The sequence below is a fragment of the Saimiri boliviensis genome, chromosome 2 (genome assembly GCF_048565385.1).
Source record: "Saimiri boliviensis isolate mSaiBol1 chromosome 2, mSaiBol1.pri, whole genome shotgun sequence".
In the NCBI taxonomy this organism is placed as follows: Eukaryota; Metazoa; Chordata; class Mammalia; order Primates; family Cebidae; genus Saimiri; species Saimiri boliviensis.
In genome coordinates this window covers 66,239,064-66,256,480 of record NC_133450.1, presented here as the reverse complement: position 1 = coordinate 66,256,480, position 17,417 = coordinate 66,239,064, and the positions used below count along the sequence as shown (strand labels likewise).

The following is a 17,417-nucleotide window of genomic DNA, read 5'->3' as shown; positions in this document are numbered from 1 at the left end:
AAAGATTAGAAAAAAAAAAGTCTCTTTTTCTCTCTTGATGAATTTATACTTTTTATTTACCTGGCCAGTTTTCACCACGTAACAAGCAAAGTTTAAGGGATACTAACACTTTCTTTGCTCTCATTTTGTCATTTGGGCGAAAGCCTAAAGATGAGCAACAGACTCAGTATGCACATCATCAGTGTATTAACCTGTTCTCACTGAGTGGGCAGGGCATTGAGGCCGAAGAGGAGTTAGGAGGGACTATCTGCACACCCGCCCCTGGAGGTCTGGTATCTTGGACAGGCCTTCTAACACTGAATGATGTGGAGGAGAGAATGAATGAAAAAACGAGTACACTAACTCCTACGAAGGGGTAGAGGGAGGAGCCTCCCAGAAAGGCAGAGAATGCACCCAAAGGGTCACAAGTCACATGGGTCTGCCACGTTTTGGCTACTGACAAGGGATGCCTGGGGGTTCAACCTAAGATATTGATTCCCAAGCGGTCTCCAGCCTGTTCCTGGGGATCTGGTCTCTGGTCTACCAGAGAAGGGCTGTGGGCTGGAAAGTACCCTGATTATTTGAGAAAGGGGATGGGAAAAGCTGTATTCTAGTCTACCTTATGGGGTGATAGAGCAAGGGAGCCAAAGGTATAGATGATGGAGGTAAAAACAGAAAGAGGCAAAACATAATCAGAGCTGCCTCTGAGCACCTGGGGAACAGACAGACACGCACTTGTCAGGTGGGAAAGAGCTTAGGGGCTGTGGCAGTACAGCAGTTTAGTTATCGAAGCTGTGGTTTAGAACTCTTGCGCTATTAACAAATGGGATTGGCACTTAGATCCAAAACCCAGTCATGGTCACCAAGCTCTTGACTGTCCTCAAGGCCAGTGTGGCCAGAATATATGATGAGCGATATTTCGTAAACCTGAACTCACACCATTAGCAAAAGGTGCCAGTTTCATCCTTTGGTTAGTACGTTAATTGGTTCATTCCCCTCAAGACTAGTCCTTTCCACAGGAAGATAAGAAAAAGTCTTCTCCCAATTCCCACTCCTATTGAAGTGTTAGTATGTTCTAGATTTCATTAACGTGTCAGCATGTTTCAGAGACTCCCTTATAGTCTGATGGTGCCCCTCTCCCATACATAAGGAGGTGAGATGTGCCAATTCAGCACAATCCTTGAACAGGGGATCATTCCAAGGGAATCTAATCGAGCTCTTGGGGACACCTAAGAGCACCACTGCTGGTTTCAGCTGACCAGCCCCGGGAGCTGGTCCATATCCTGAACTACAATTTGACCTCGCCTGGTTAGCTGCAGAGAAGGCCTACTGGTGAGGCTTCAGCAGAATTGCCCATGGGGCTGTGGCAGATGATGAAGGCACAGATTTCGTCGCAAGTATCCAAAAGAGGTTTCTGATATCACACAAGAGAAGAGGTGGATCTCATGTTGTGCAAGAATTAGGTACTAAAGGCAGGGCGTGGTGGCTCATGCCTGTAATCCTAACACTTTGGGAGGTTGAGGTGGGTGCATCACTTGAGGTCAGGAGTTTGAGAACAGTCTGGTCAACATGGTGAAACCCCATCTCTACTAAAAATACAAAAATTAGCCGGACATGGTGGCAGGCGCCTGTAATCCCAGCTACCTGGGAGGCTGAGGCCGGAGAATCACTTGAACTCGGGGAAGCAGAAGTTGCAGTGAGCCAAGATCATGCCACTGCACTCCAGTCTGGGCGACAGGGTGAGACTCTAACTCCAAAAAAAAAAAAGAATTAGGTACTAAAGCCAATACATAAGGCAAAATTACTTTAAAATTTAAAAATTACTTTAAAATAGAGTAACCGTATAGATGTAAAAACTTACAGATGTAAAAACTCACATGTGTAGTCACTACTGATCGGGCACTGAAGATGGGTTTTAAAGACTCACTTGGGCCGGCGCGGTGGCTCTTGCCTATAATTGCAGCACTTAGGGAGGCCGAGGTGGGTGGATCGTGAGGTAAGGAGTTCGGGACCAGCCTGGCCAATGTGGTGAAACCTGTCTCTACTAAAAAAAAAACAGAAAATTAGCCAGGCTACTCAGGAGACTGAGGCAGGAAAATCGCTTGAACCCGGGAAGCAGAGGTTGCAGTGAGAGATCCAGCCACTGCACTCCGTCTCACACACACACACAAAGATTCATTTGTACTTCTCAGGGAAGGTGGTGCAGTAAGGAGAGATTCCATTTCTGGAGCTCAGACCCAGCCATGCCAGAGGTGAGCAAGGAGCAGGTGGGACACACCATTGCCACAGCTGCTGTAGGCTCACAGGTGGAAGGTCAGGGCGACATCAGAGCCAGGTGGGCCACGGGCTGATTGTTATTAGCCGACTGAGACGCTTAGTGCATCTGTGTCCGTAACCCATTCACATTTGAGCACGCTTAGGCTTATTAACGTGAAACTTCTTCTGATTTACCACCTCACATTCTTGTCTGCCCTTTCTGGAACACACAGCGCTGCCAAAGAAAAGTGTGGAAACAAAGTCATAGGACTCTCTCTTTTTGTTTTAACATGATGTATCAGAACTTCTTCGAATAGGCCAGATGTGGTGGCTCACACCAGTAATCCCAGCACTTTACTTTGGGAGGCTGTTGTTGGAGGATCGCTTGAGCTTAGGAGTTCATGACCAGCCTGGGCCACAGAGTGAGATCCACCCTCATCTCTACGAAAAATACAAGAACGTGCCAGATGTTGTGGCATGTGCCTGTAGTTTCAGGTACTTGGGAGGCCGAGCTGGGAGGATTTATTGAATCGAGGCGGTTGCGGCTGCAGTGAGCTACGATCACCACTGCACTCCAGCCTGGGCCACAAGCAAGATTCCATCTCTAAAAAATGTAGCAAATAAATAAAATTTTAAATAAAGAAAGAACTTCTTTGTAAAACAGTATGCAGAAGCAAAGCTCCTCTGAACGCTGAGCAGAGGGTGTCAGGAAGTGAGTGAAGTTATTCTCTTCAGCTCTGGGACGGGGAAGCAGTAACTAGGGACACAGAGGCAGTCACATGAGCTCACAGACACACTTCAGGGGACGAGGACGTCTTCCAAAAACAGTGAGGGGCTGTGGGGCTAGTCTTCCTTGCATGAACCAGTAGCGAGCTGTGTTAGTCCATTCTCACATTGCTATAAAGAGCTACCTGAGAATGGGTAGTTTATAAAGAAAAGAAGTTTAATGGACTCACTTTCACAGGCTGAACAAGAAGCATGGCTGTGAAAGTTTCAGGAAACTTACAATCATGCGGGAAGGGGAAGCAGGCAAAATCTTCACATGGCGGTGACAGGAGACAGAGAAGCGGGGCGTCCTGCACAGTTTAAATAACCAGATCTTGTGAGAACTCACTCGCTATCATGCGAACAGCAAGAGGGAAATCTGCCCCCATGACCCAATCACCTCCACCAGGTCTCTCCCCCAACACTGAGGATTACAATTCAACACGAGATTTGGGTGGGGACTCAGAGAAAAACCACATCATGAACACAGGCAAAGGACTGGCCAGGCTGTGGACATGTTGTACCCCCTGGATACGGCGATGGGCAGAGAACATGGGGGCCACCCCTTCACAGGGACTGTCTGCCCTAGATGCAAGGATGGGAACCATACCCCATCCCTGAGTTACCTATAGAATTCAGCCATGACACAGAAGCTCTGGACAGCAAACACCTACCCCTGGAATACATTGGCTTTATGAACAGTAGTATATCTTGTCACTAATTTTAGAATTTACTCCACAGCCAGTTTACAAATCGGAGTCTCATTACTTTACAATGGCTTATCGATATGGACCAAAAATTAACATTACCCAGCAACTATTACCTGCTTTCCAAAGATTTAGGTTTTGTTATCCCCGTGGATATTCAAAAGAAAAGTAAAATAAAATGTGGGCCAGGCGCAGTGGCTCACGCCTGTAACCCCAGCATTTTGGGAGGCCAAGGTGGGAAGATCACGAGGTCAGGAGATCGAGACCATCCTAGCTAACACAGTGAAACCCCGTCTCTACTAAAAATACAAAAAACTACCTGGGTGTGGAGGCACGGGCCTATAGTCCCAGCTACTCGGGAGGCTGAGGCAGGAGAATCGCTTGAATCTGAGAGGCAGAGGTTGCAGTGAGCCAGGATTGTGCCACTGCACTCCAGCCTGGGCAACAGAGCAAGACTCTGTCTTAAAAAGAAAAGAAAAGAAAATGTACACTACATGGCCAGTTACAGGAATAAGCACTTTTTACACAGCCACATAGCTCTCAGAGGAAGTAACTAACATCCTCAAAGAATCTACGAGTCAGTAAACAAGCTAACACTGGAAATCAGGTCTCCCTTTGGTAACTCTGCTTTGTGGCCTCTAGATATAGCCCCAATAGAGGTGTTCCAGGTTACTTAAAACAGGTAGCAATTGCCACACTCATTACTGGATCAACTGGAAAGGACCCTGGCAGTCAAGGACAGGTAAGGGAGTTTGGGTACCTTCCGGTGACGCCTCAGCTGAGATGACTGGGAATACAGAACGCTTTTACCTGGAGCACAAGACAGAGCTCCATGCAGCCCCGGAGAGAAAGTAAAAGAAGATGCGTGGCTGGTGCGCATCACCAAGGGGTGACCTCTGTGATAAAAGTGTGAGGCCTCACAGTGGCCTCTGGACATCTTCAAAGGCAGTACTTAGTTTCTTTTTTCTTTCTTTTCTTTCTTTTTTTTTTTTTTGAGACACAGTTTCACTCTTGCTGCCTAGGCTGGAGTACAATGGTGCAATCTCAGCTCACTACAACCTCTGCCTCCCGGGTTCAAGCGATTCTTCTGCCTCAGCCTCCCAAGTAGCTGGGATTATAGGCATGCGCCACCACGCCTGGCTAATTTTTTGTATTTAGTAGAGATGGGTTTTCACCATGTTGGTCAGGCTGGTCTCAAACTCCTGACTTCAGATGATCCACTTGCCTCAGCCTCCCAAAGTGCTGGGATTATAGATGTGAACCATCACGCTCGATGAGTACTTAGTTTCACAGACATTAGGGAAACATGGTAGCAGAGGAGGGAGGTCTTCCAAAAATACTTGAAAAAGACTTATACTGTATGTGCAATAGTGAACAGCGGCATTTATGAGAAAGATGGTCTATAATAATTACAACTGCTCTGGTTTTACCTTTAGGTTGATGTGATCCTGAAGGAAGTACGTGTGTGGGGGGGGTGGGGTGGGGGGGTGGGGACGGAGTTCCTGGGGGATTATGTTAATTTATAATCATATCAAAATAACATGACTCTTTCTCCTCTCCCTGTTAGCTGTATCTAGGAAGCAGGAGTTTAACATTTCCCCATTCAACCTCTTACCAGAAAACTACTCCTAAATAAACATCACTAATTATGCTGCCGCATCGCTAATTCTTGACAAAATGATCCAAATCATATGTCCTAAGAAGAAAATCAGTTGTCAACAGATTTTGAGCCTTGGTGCCATTCTAGGCGTCATACTGGTATATGAAGAGAAAAAAATATATTCGCTCCCAAAGGAATTTCTATCTTTATATCCACATAGAAAATAGGGATGGGGAGACTTGGACTTGGTGAGGAAAATGTACCGGTAAGTAATACCCAAAGTCAAATGGAATTCATTCAACAAGCTTGCTAATATCAAACAGTACATAGTTGGCAAATTTGGGTGTGTGCGTACACAGATCGTGCCAAGTATTTTAAGCAACATACCAAAATTTCACTTCCAAGATGTCATCTGCAGTGGTTTTTCATTTCTTCTTCTTATTTTTTTATTTTATTTTTTTTTTGAGACGGAGTTTCGCTCTTGTTACCCAGGCTGGAGTGCAATGGCGCGATCTCGGCTCACCGCAACCTCCGCCTCCCGGGTTCAAGCAATTCTCCTGCCTCAGCCTCCTGAGTAGCTGGGATTACAGGCACACACCACCATGCCCAGCTAATTTTTTGTATTTTCAGTAGAGACGGGGTTTCACCCTGTTGACCAGGATGGTCTCGATCTCTCGACCTCGTGATCCACCCGCCTCGGCCTCCCAAAGTGCTGGGATTACAGGCTTGAGCCACCGCGCCCGGCCATTTCTTCTTATTTATCCACCTTTTTTTTGTTGTTGTTGAGACAGTATTGCTCTGTCACCCAGGCTGGAGTGCAGTGGCGCAATCTCTACTCACAGCAACCTCTGCCTCCCAAGTTAAAGCAATTCTTGTGTCTCAGCGTCCCAAGTAACTGGGATTACAGGCATGCACCACCACGCCCAGCTAATTTTTGTATTTTCAGTAGAGACAGAGTATCACCATGTTGGCCAGGCTGGTCTCAAATTCCTGACCTCAAATGATACACCTACCTCAGCTTCCCAAAGTGCTGGGATTACAGGTCTGAGCCACCGTGCCCGGCCTATCCACTATTATTTACTCTACACAGGATAGTGGGACAGAACACTGTACCAGAAACTGCCCTACAATTTGTAGAACAATTCTGGCCTCACGTAGGCTTTCAAAGGGTTATTACAAGGACATCACACAAACCTCGATGCTGTCAAAACTACACTCAATTAAACTAATAGAAGATATTCCATTTCAAAACATACCCAGGTTACATTCTCATAAGGAGGTATCAAATGAAAATGAATTTTGTGCCACTTTTGAATGATGATGACATCTGCGTTACTACAGCAATTCACCTATCAAACTAATTTAGGTGTACAGCCAAAATCAACGCTGCTGTCAGAGAGTTTATTTCTATTCATTTAAGACCCTCCAGGTTAAAGAGTGGTCAGTGAGAATTTTAATGTCTTGGGAAAAGAGAGAAAAATGAGAGTCTATGTACTGCACACAGCAACAAGAATGGGACTTGCAATTTACCCAGCAAACGGACCAAGCAGCTAGTACGAGGGTCTGTCCTACACATCGAAGAGATGCCAAAACACAACTCTGTCTTAAAGGGGCTTACGTCCTACCTGCAACGACATTGACAACATAGATGAGGATACAGCAATGACAGCTATTACTGATGACTTTCTATAAGGGAAGAGTGTCCTATGTGCTTTATTAAATTAATCCTCACCAAGTACTATCCCCATTTCGCAGGCGAGTAAATAAAGCACATTAAGTAACAAATATTTGAATAGGACTTCTCCTAGATGAGTTGCCAATAAATATGATATTCTATCTCATCTGATTCTCAGAACCACAGTGAGGCAGACAGTATCCCAATGTCCCACAGCCACACCGAATGGCCATGGTGGAACCATGATGGCAGGCAGGCCTTGTGGCTGCTAATCCACTTCTGGAGATGGCACTAAAAGGCAGGCCTGTGAGATCCAAACAAGATACAGACAAGGAATTCTACAGACCTTCACGCAGGAGGAAATCACTTCCTGTTTGGGTTGTCCAGGCTGCATTCACAAAGAAGGGTGATGAATGCAAGCCTTTGAGGGGTAGGTGTGTTCAGATGGGCAGAAAGGGAAGGGCATGCCACTTGAGACGGCAAGAGGAGCCAGAGAAAAGTATGGAGGGGGTAGGTATGAGGGACATTTGGGCGTCAGAAAACAGATCTGTCTGGTTTGAGGGAGGGTCAATGGGGCAACTGCAGGAGATAATGACAGCAGGAAATGGGGCAGCCCATTCGCCCAGTATGATAGGATGGGAGAAATTAACATGGTAAAGCTTTCTAGAAGGTGACTTTGTTTTTTGAGATGGAGTCTTACTCTGTCCCCCAGGCTGGAGGGCAGTGGCTCCATCTCAGCTCACTGCAACCTCCGCCTTCCAGGTTCAAGCAATTCTTCTGCCTCAGACTCCCAAATAGCTGGGATTACACGCACCCACCACCACACCCAGGTAACTTTTTCTGTACTTCTTTCTTTAGTAGAGATTAGGTTTCACCATGTTGGCCATGCTGGTTCCGAACTCCTGACCTCAAGTGATCGACCCACCTCAGCCTCCCAAAGTGCTAGGATTACAGGCATGAACCACTGTGCCTGGCCCAGAAGGTAAATTTGAAGTGAGGGGCTAGTGAAAAAATATAGTTAAGGAGAAAGGATCATTGTGATTGCTGAACACATTATAGAATAAATAATATAGAAAAATCTAAATTATAATTATAGGATATATGTAAAAATAAACAGAATCAACTCTCCACATGGAAGGGCTTTAATGCTCTTGGCAGAACCCAGAGAATCTCTACAAATAAATGCCCGCAACTCAAATCTTGTCTCTAAACTGTTTCTAACTTTACTTTTTTTTTTTTTTTTTTTTTTGGCGAATCCTCAGATTGACTCACATGCTCTCCTTCTGTGCTAAAAGTGAAAGCTACATATCATCATCATTAATAATACATGGACGGGACTCAGGTTCCTCACTTGACAGGAAAAACATCAAGACAGAGCAAGCTCTGAAAGTGTAGTTGAAGGTGATAATGATTCACTGCAGTTTAAAGTCTCCAGAAACCCTCCATGGAAAAACCTTACCCGACCTCACCTGGTATGCACTGAATTGTGTCCTCCCAAAAAGATCTATTGGAAGTCTTAACTCTCAGAACCTCAGAATGTGACCTTATTTTGGAAACAGGATCTTGAAGATGCAATTAGTTAAGGTGAGGTCATCCTGGAAAATGGTGGGCCTTAAATCCAGGATGTCCTTATAAGAAGAGAACACGCCAGGCACAGTGGCTCACGCCTATAATCCCAGTATTTTAGGAAGCCTAGGTGGGCGGATCACCAGCCATCAGGATTTCGAGACCAGCCTGGCCATCATGGCAAGACCCTGTCTGTACTAAAAATACAAAAATTAGCCAGGTGTGATGGTGCACGCCTGTAATCCCAGCTACTTGGGACGCTGGGGCAGGAGGGCTGCTTGAACCCAGGAGGTGGAGGTTACAGTGAGCCAAGATCGAGCCACTGCACTCCAGCCTGGGCAACAGAGGGAGAGTTTGTCTCAAAAAAAAAAAAAAAAAAAGGAAAGAAAGAAAGAAAAGAAGAAGAAGAGAAGAGACATGAACAGAGAGACACAGGGAGAGCAGCCCATAATGATGAAGAGATTGGGGTTATGCTACCGCAAGCCAAGGAACGCCCAGAATTGCCAGCAACACTGGAAGCCAAGAGAAGGGCATGGACAGATCCCCTCCTGGAGCCTTCGGCTTTTGACTTCTTGCTTCCAGAACTTGTGAGGGAATAAGTTTCTGTTGCTTTCCCACCCGGTTTGTGGTACTTTTGTTATGGCAACCCAAAGAAACGAATCCACTGGCTTCATTTCCACTTTTAAGAGGTGGGACAGAAAAGGAAAAACACAGACTCACTCAGGACCCGGGAGACGTGACGGAGCTCCAGGCTCCCTCTGCAATCCCTGCCCCGGCGGTGCTCCCCGGGCCCACCGACCTCGACAAGGAGGTATTTGGGCTGGGTGAGCCTTTTTTTTTTTTTTTTTTTTAACTTTAAAGCGCTAGGATTCTATCACATCATAGCCAAAATAGGCATGTGCTCTCATACCTACGGAAACCACTTTCAAACTCCAGAACCCTACGCTCACAAGCAGAAGTCAAGGAGAAAGTGGAAAGAAAGCGTCATTAGTGGTGGTGGCTGCATTTACCGTATGCCACGTAATCATTCCATCTTCACGTCAAATCTGGCCTGCAGCCCTCATGCCATTGCGACTTAATACAAAGAGACGCTAGGAGCTGCCAAACGCGGAAAATTAATACGAGGCATCCAACGAGAATCTCGGCAACTCTGCCTCATTTCCCGAACCTGCTCGTGTCAAGGTCATTTCGCCCCGGAAATGGGAAGCCTGCCGTGTGGAGAAGGGGGAAAAGCAAGCGAAGGCAGCCCAGCAGTGAAGCTGTCCCTGTGCTCCTCGCCCCAGAATATCACTTACTTCTCATCTCACGTGATTCCTGGCCAGTGGGTTCCTCGGAACTGCTGGAAACGGGTGATTAGTAAAACAAATCCCATGAGTGAAGACCAGCAAGAAATTCCTGTAAAAACCTCACCCATACACACTGTACTATTTTACCTTTTTTTTCAAAAGTAAATTGCGGCTGTCAAATGACACCCTTTCATTACTGTCACTGACTCTCTTCAGAACGGCTAATCAGAAAAGCCTACAGAGGTATTTAATCAGATTTTTTTTTTTTCTTCAAATGACCTAATGTTTTGGTATGAAACTGCTGCCAGCTCACGCTGGGTAGAAATTTAGCACTGTCAGCATTTAATTATTATTTTATCACGGATTTCTTTACTTTCCTACCGAGAAGAAATAACTTAAATTAAAAAAAAAAATGCAGCAAGTACTTAGCTTTTAAAATCACAAGACACTGGCTTCCTTATTGTGCTTCATCAAAATTACTAGCTCAGGACATGGGACATACCACAGAAATGCACTTGAGGTTAATAAGTGGGACTGCTATCACTGGCTTCAATCTTCCAGGACACCGAAACTGGGAAGTGAAAATTATGTTCGTTGCGTTGGTTTTCAGGAAATGAGATTATTCTAGACTCATTCATGTTTGTGTGTCATAGCAGCTATATATTCTCCTGCCCCTACGACACCTGGATGAAGCCTGTGGCTTTACCATTCCCTCCTCCTCCTCTTCCTCTTCCTCACCATACCCCCTCCTCCTCCTGCACCCTCCTCCTTCTCCTCCACCTCCTCTTCCCTGTCCCTCCTCCTCCTCCACCTCCTCCTCCTCCTCCACCTCCTCCTCCACCTCCACCTCCTCTTCCCTGTCCCCTCCTCCTCCTCCACCTCCTCCTCCTCCTCCACCTCCTCTTCCCTGTCCCCTCCTCCTCCTCCACCTCCTCCTCCACCTCCACCTCCTCTTCCCTGTCCCCTCCTCCTCCTCCACCTCCTCTTCCCTGTCCCCTCCTCCTCCTCCACCTCCTCCTCCTCCTCCACCTCCTCCTCCTCCTCCTCCTCCACCTCCTCCTCCTCCTCCACCTCCTCTTCCCTGACCCCTCCTCCTCCACCTCCTCCTCCTCCTCCACCTCCTCCTCCACCTCCACCTCCTCTTCCCTGTCCCTCCTCCTCCTCCACCTCCTCCTCCTCCTCCACCTCCTCTTCCCTGTCCCCTCCTCCTCCTCCACCTCCTCCTCCTCCTCCACCTCCTCCTCCTCCTCCTCCTCCACCTCCTCCTCCTCCTCCACCTCCTCTTCCCTGACCCCTCCTCCTCCACCTCCTCCTCCTCCTCCACCTCCTCCTCCACCTCCACCTCCTCTTCCCTGTCCCTCCTCCTCCTCCACCTCCTCCTCCTCCTCCACCTCCTCTTCCCTGTCCCCTCCTCCTCCTCCACCTCCTCCTCCACCTCCTCCTCCTCCACCTCCTCCTCCACCTCCTCCACCTCCTCCACCTCCTCTTCCCTGTCCCTCCTCCTCCTCCACCTTCCTCCTCCTCCACCTCCTCTTCCCTGACCCCTCCTCCTCCACCTCCTCCACCTCCTCCACCTCCTCCTCCTCCACCTCTTCTTCCCTGTCCCTCCTCCTCCTCCTCCTCCACCTCCTCCACCTCCTCCTCCTCCTCCACCTCCTCTTCCCTGTCCCTCCTCCTCCTCCTCCTCCTCCTCCTCCACCTCCTCCTCCTCCACCTCCTCCTCCTCCACCTCCTCCTCTTCCCTGTCCCTCCTCCTTCTCCTCCACCTCCTCTCTCCTGTCCCCTTCTCCTCCTCCTACCCATCTCTTTCTCTTCCTCACCCTCCTTCCCCCACCTCCTCCTTCTCCTCCCCTCTTTCTCCTCCTCCCTTGCCTTTTTTCCTCTAAGTTGGGAATAAGAGAGTGGAGAGGAGAAAAGGAGGAACAATGGAAAGAGAAAGAAAAGACAGGTGTGTACGTGTGACCTCTAGCCAACAGCTGACTCCAGGCTACAAGTATATGGCCAATAATGGTGGCACATGGACCAAACCTCTAGGTGCGTTCCCTACAACTAGTTTCTCTTTCATTTCTTCTTCATCATTCAGCTAAAATCTCTTTTTAGAAAAATACCCGTCAACACCACAAAACCCTCAACTCTTCATCTGCCTCTCTTCCCCTTTAACCAGTTCCCTTTTCCTTGCTTTAGAGTCAAGCTCCAAATAAGCTGGAAATGTTTGGTGCAGGCAAGTCAGTAACAATTCTTTCTTGAGCATCTACTGAAAGCAGATAATTGTGTTCACTCCTGAGGGTAGGATGGGGTATAAACCTAAGTACCAAGTGGTACTAAGGCAAGACTGTACTAGGTACAAAGTGGTACTAAGCCAAGACTGTACTAGGTATAGAGTGTACTAAGGGAAGACTGTACTAGGTATAAAGTGCACTAAGGCAAGACTGTACTAGGTCCAAAGTGTACTAAGGTACGACTGTACTAGGTAGAAAGTGGTACTAAGGCAAGACTGTACTAGGTACAAAGTGTACTAAGGCAAGACTGTACTAGGTACAACGCGGTGCTGAGGGAAGACTGTTTATTTATTGGGGCATGATGCAATTAATAAATGGCAAGGACAATGAAGGTTACAGCTACTTATCAGCTTCAAACGTGTCTTGTGCCACCAAACAAATCTCGTTAATTTAAAAGAGAACTTGAGACTTCTCCCTAAGACCTACCCCTTCACTGCCCCCACCAACTTTCTTCATCTTAGTAATTGTCACCTCCTAAACGTCAGCATCCAAGGAGCTTGTTTCCCTCACTGCTTCCATTCTAATGCACTAGAAAGTTCTCTTCACCTTCACCACTTCTGAACTTCACCTTAGTCCAGGGACTTTGTTCACCTGGTCTCCGTGACCGCCCTGCTGCCCCTCTCTGAACCATTCTTCAAGAAACAGCAAGAGGGAGGCTCTGAATAGAAACGCGGCCATGCCGCTCTCATGCTTGAAACTGGCCGATGGCTTCCCACGAGAACTAGAACAAACCTAACCTAAATCTAACCTCTTCCCCGCCCGACCACCTCCCGGCACATCCACGCCACACTCCCCTCACAGTCGCTCCCTCCGCCAGCCCCAGGGTCTTTGCATGTGCTCTGCCCTCAGCATGGAAGCCCTTTCCACCATGTGCACAGTAAGCTCCTTTGGGATTTTTAGGACTCTTTGTACATGTCACCTCCTCAGGCTGGCCCCTGACATTTGTGTCCTTTATTGCTTCTTACCACACAATTTGAAATTGTTCCACTTGTCTGTTTACTTGCTAATTACACAGAAATTCCCTGCTGGCTAGGGCTCCTTCTGGCCTTCTTACTGCCATAACCCCAACAGCTAGCATAATGTTTGGCACAAATGAGAAATTCAGTGTTTCTCACAATGAATAAATAAAATGCTTATTTATTTCCCAACAAAGTCTGTAACAGGAGGAAGTTCCTCTATGTATTTACACACGGTTTGGATCATGGACGGTTTTGCCCTGTATTAGATAAACTTCAAGTTGAGTTGTATCTTCTGTTTAAACGGCACCATTTCCACTTCCTTACCCATTGACAGCAGATGGGCAAAACGCATGGAGGGCAGGGGTGGGAAGAGTCAGGGCAAGTGTCTAATACATCGGTGGTGGATAGTCATGGCGATCCCGGGTGAGGAGCAGGCTGTAACGAGTCTTCCCAGGAAGATCTCAGCCCAGCTCCGCTGAGCTGCAGCTGTGGTCTGCCTTCTATTTCCACGTCCTCAAGGAAACGCTACTTCCTCCATGAGGTGACTGTGTTTTCACACTGAGCACTGTATAGTGAGCCAACTTAAAATGTATGGCTACTATAGAGGTCTACCTAGACACACCACTGGCATAGAGAATCAACCTCAAAGAAACCTTCATGCCACCAGAAAATCCTGATCATGACAAATCAATCCAACATATATTTGTTGAGGCCAGACATTATTTTAGGCAACGGAAAATGATAGCTCAAATGAAAAACTAGTTGCTGTCTTTAAAGGATTTACAGACCAGAATGAGAGGGAGTCACTTAAAGAATATCCATATGTCTATGGCCTCAGATCCATGCCTGCCAAAGGGCACCACCATCGACACCTGATGGGGACCCACGACTGTCTCATCCTGCTCTCGCCGGTCACCCCGACTCCTCTTATCACCCAGGGGGCTATCCACAAGGAACCAGGGCCTAAAAGGAAACCCAATTTAACTATATCAAGAGCTGAATCCAGTGCAGAGCTCTGGCACAGGGAAGAGAGGAAACATGTGGAGTCACTTGATGATTTTTTTTTTTTTCTCTTTTTTTGAGTGAAAACAAAGGGTTTCACTCTTGTTGCCCAGTCTGGAGTGCAATGGCACTATCTCGGCTCACCACAACCTCCGCCTCCCAGATTCAAGTGATTCTCCTGCCTCAGCCTCCTGAGTAGCTGGGATTACAGGCATGTACCACCACACCCAGCTAATTTTGTATTTTTAGTAGAGACAGGGTTTCTCCATGTTGGTCAGGCTGGTCTCAAACTCCCAACCTCAGGTGATCTGCCAGCCTCAACCTCCCAAAGTGCCGGTATTACAGGCATGAGCTACTATGCCTGGCTCACTTGGTAATTTTTAAGGCACAGTAATCTTGCACACCATTGCTTGTGGCCCATTTCAGTTTCTATAATTTGGCATACCAGTTTAATAACTGTTCCACCTAAGCAGTGTGGAGGGCAGTTGAAGGGTAGAGCTAAAATACATGGTGTCCCTTGCAGCAAATCCCATGATGCATCAAGAAGCTCTCGCATGGCTGGCATGGTGGCTCATGCCTGTAATTCCAGCACTTGGGGAGGCCGAAGCACGTGGATTGCCCGAGCTCAGGAGTTCGAGACCAGCCTAGACAACATAGTGAAACCCCATCACTACTAAAATACAAAAATTATCCAGGTGTGTGGTGGGTGCCTGTAGTCCCAGATACTTGGAAGGCTGAGGCAGGAGAATTGCTTGAACCTGGGAGGCAGAGGTTGCAGTGAGCTGAGATCGCACCATTCCAGCCTAGGAGATAGAGCGAGACTCCATCTCAAAAAAAAAAAAAAAAAAAAAAAGCTTTCCAATTTTACAGATGAAAAAACAGGGGAAGATAAAGGAATTAGACTGCTAAGGCCATAAAAGCCATGGGATAGCTGAGTAGGATCTAAAACCAAGCTTGTCCAACCCATGGCCTGCCAATGGCATGTAGCTCCGGACGGCTTTGAATACAGTCCAAAATAAACTTGTAAACTTTCTTGGGACATTATGAGATTTTTTTGCAATTTCTTTTTTAGTTCATTAGCTATCATTAGTGTCGGTGTATTTTATGTGTGGCCCAAGACAATTCTTCAAATGTGGTCCAGGGAAGTCCAAAGATTGGACACCCCTGATCTAAACGCAGATCTTTGGACCTCAAGTTCAGTTGTCTACTTTTGCCTTCAGGCTAACCATAGGAGCGATGCATAACCACTGTCAGCAAAATAAAAGTGACATTTCTAGACATTTCAAGCTGTGTTGAAATTTCAACTGTAACTATCCAGAATGACCTAGACATTTAAATAAGAAAGGAGCACTAAGTAGCTAAAAGCCCATGCATTCAGCACTGCACTCAAAGACTGTCCCCTCACACTTTTGTTCAAAACCTACAGACTCTTACTTTGAAACTAATTCTGATCAGGTATGCAGTCTGGCTTCTTAACCCCTAGACAGGTAGAGGTGGTAAATTGTAACAAACTCCTGGAGGGAGAGAGGGGTTGCAATGAAAAGTGATAGACTGGCCGGGCATGGTGGCTCACGCCTGTAATCGCAGCACTTTGGGAGGCCGAGGTGGGTGGATCATTTGAGGTCAGGAGTTTGGACCAGCCTGGCCAACATGGTGAAATCCCACCTGTACTAAAAATTAGCCCGGGTGTGGTGGCGCGCCCCTGTAATCCCAGCAACTTGAGAGGCTAAGGCAGTTCGAGACCAGCCTGGACAACATGGTGAAACTCTGTCTCTGCTAAATTGCTTGAACCTGGGAGGTGGAGGGTGTAGTGAGCTGAGATCACGCCACTGCACTCCGAGCTGGGCAACAGAGTGAGATTCTGTCTCAAAAAAAAGAGAAAAAAGAAAAGAAAAGAAAAGAAAAGTGATAGACTGAGAATGATAAAAAAGAATGAAGGTTGGCAATTTTCTTATATAAAGATCAGAAAGTATTTTAGACATCATATACCACATCACCTCTGTTGCAACTACTCAGCTCCACCACTGTAGCTCAAAAGCAGCCACAGACAATACCTAAACAAATAAGTGTGGCTCTGTGCCAATAAAACTTTATTTACAAAAACAGGTGGTAAGCCAGATTTGACCTGCAGGCTATAGTTTGCCTATCCATAAAACAGGAAAGCTTCAAAGCCAACACAGTGATGGTAGCTTAGAGCCGTATCATTAAGAAACACCTCAAAAGTCCTTCAGATACCTGGTATTACTGAGTAGCATGGTCCTTTAGCATAAAATTATAGAATTTTAGAAATGTCAATAACCCTAGGAGTCTTATGGTCCAATTCTTCATTTTTATAGATGAAGAAATAAATGCTCAGAGATGTTCAGAGACTTGCTAAAGGTCACACAGTGAATTAATGATTAAACTTGAATTAGAAGTAGAGTTTTGATTCCAAGTTTAGAACTCTTTCCATTACTCCACGTCTATTATTTTAGCCTTTCGGTAACAATGGAATGGAGGAAAAGCTCATTTAATTAAAAGACTACACCCTTGAGATTGTTAAGATTCTGGAATCACTAAAGTATACAGTTCTAGATGTTTATAAAGATGATTTTAAATCAAGTCAAAGGTTAAATTAGGTTTAATATACTCAGAGAATGTAACTTCAGAAGCAGTGCTAAAATATCACATTTCAAATAATTAAAAAATTAATATATGTGGAAATTTGTATGCTCCCTTGTGTTTGGGAAAATGAAGTCTCACTGTCTATTAGTATAAAAAGAAAAGTTGGCCTCTGAAGTTGATACGTTTAGACATGCTTATATGAATAAATTCTGACCGCTTTCAGGGCAGCCCAAGAACTGCCAGGCACTGGCTGGCCCGAAGTAATTTCTCTAATTGCTGGAGCCACATATTCATTCAATTGCCTCATTCAACTGAAAAATAAAAGCCACCCTTAGTCTCTACCTTTCTGATCTTTCCCTTTCCTATCATTAGCAATGTCTTCTGCTCCTTTTCTGAATTAATTAGGAAATAAAAATAGAACCCTGACATGTTTATAAAGATGCAGAGTGCTGGTTAAACATCAAAGAACAGAGGTTGGGAACACGGAGGTGACAAATTTTATTTCTGTGATGACAAGTTAGAGTCCTCCTGCCAGCTGGCCCTTGCCACAGCCAGAAGTATGCACCTGTCTACAGAGAAGTCAGGGAAGAAGGGGGAGCCGAAAAAGACTTGGGGCCCCCCTTGGCCTCGCAGGCCATGCAAATGAGTTCTAATTGCTCGGGGTCATCGAACAGGGTTCCATGTGGCACTTCCATGACAGCTCCTGGCAGAGAGGGAGGCAGGGAGCCAAGTTCTGTTA

At 46.4% G+C, this 17,417-nt stretch overlaps 1 protein-coding gene across 13 annotated transcripts in view; it reads right to left on the bottom strand.

Annotated features, from left to right (window-relative positions):
* The window catches only part of FOXN3 (forkhead box N3), a 470,182-nt gene that overhangs the window by 408,872 nt on the left and 43,893 nt on the right, over positions 1 to 17,417 (bottom strand). For 2 of the 13 annotated variants that reach the window (XM_074393483.1, XM_074393489.1), the window contains exon 2: positions 1,907 to 2,023. The exons of 10 other annotated variants lie outside the window; for them this stretch is intronic. The gene's annotated coding sequence lies outside the window, so the exon portion shown is untranslated. Of the gene's footprint in view, positions 1 to 1,856; positions 2,024 to 17,417 lie in introns of all 13 variants that reach the window. One more of the 13 variants, XM_074393486.1, reaches the window with a different exon arrangement.